The following is a 956-nucleotide window of genomic DNA, read 5'->3' as shown; positions in this document are numbered from 1 at the left end:
GGCGAAAATCTGCGAATGTTATACATCCAAGAAAGGAAGGAAGGAGGGAACCGGCCGCCTCCTTAAACACAGGCCGGGCGAAAATCTGCGAATCTTATCCATCCAAGGACGGAGGACCGGCCGCCTCCTTAAACACAGGCCGGTAGGAACGGTTGGCAGAATCGCGTGACGGCCGCCTGCTCCCGGCGTCCGCACGTGAACGAACACCCCCTCCCGGGGACGGCCGTCTGCTCCCGGCCGCCGTCCTTCACCCCCCTCAGCTTCCGGACCCCCGTCTGCTCCCGGCGGGCCTCCGAGTACCCTCCCCTTCTCCCGAACTGACCGACTGGCACTCATGACCCGCCTTGGTAGGGCCCCCACCGGCCCCGGCTCGCGCCGGCGTTGGGTGGACGGTTCCTCCCCACTTGCGGGTCGCACTCTAGCGCCTCGGCCGCCGCGAGAGCGTGCGCTACGCGCCGCCCCCGCAGGCCTTGGCGCGACCGAACGGCAGCGAGACCGAGACGCCCCGAATCCCCCACCTAGAGGAAATCAACGGAGGCCGAGCGCGCGATCCGATTGCGGCACGCCGCGTGGGTGTCCGCCGGCCGCGCCGGTCTACCGCGAATGCTGTTTCTCAAACCCTTGCCTAACCAGACGGCACCGCGGGATGTGTTGTCGCAACTCTGCTCGACTATCCGAATAGCCTTTCCCGACTACCGCGTTGCGGGAGGCGTCTTTCGTGCCGCCGGTGGCGTATGACCTTCCGCGAGAGGCGTGCGGGCTCGGGGGGGCCGCAACGACCGAGTCTGACTCGGACGGGGCGCAGCTTCCCTCCCGGTCGCAGCAATAAGCGCCGAACGCAGCGTTGGTCACCAGCCACCCCGGCGGGTTCGTCGGGAGCGCCGGTACCCTTCCGTAGCTAGTTGCCAGCTGGCCACAGCGGGCCGCACCGACCGAGTCTGACTCGGACGGGGCGC

This window comes from Syngnathus typhle, unplaced genomic scaffold (assembly GCF_033458585.1).
Source record: "Syngnathus typhle isolate RoL2023-S1 ecotype Sweden unplaced genomic scaffold, RoL_Styp_1.0 HiC_scaffold_78, whole genome shotgun sequence".
NCBI classification, from domain to species: Eukaryota; Metazoa; Chordata; class Actinopteri; order Syngnathiformes; family Syngnathidae; genus Syngnathus; species Syngnathus typhle.
The sequence above is the reverse complement of the archived record's forward strand: the minus strand, read 5'-3'. Positions refer to the sequence as shown.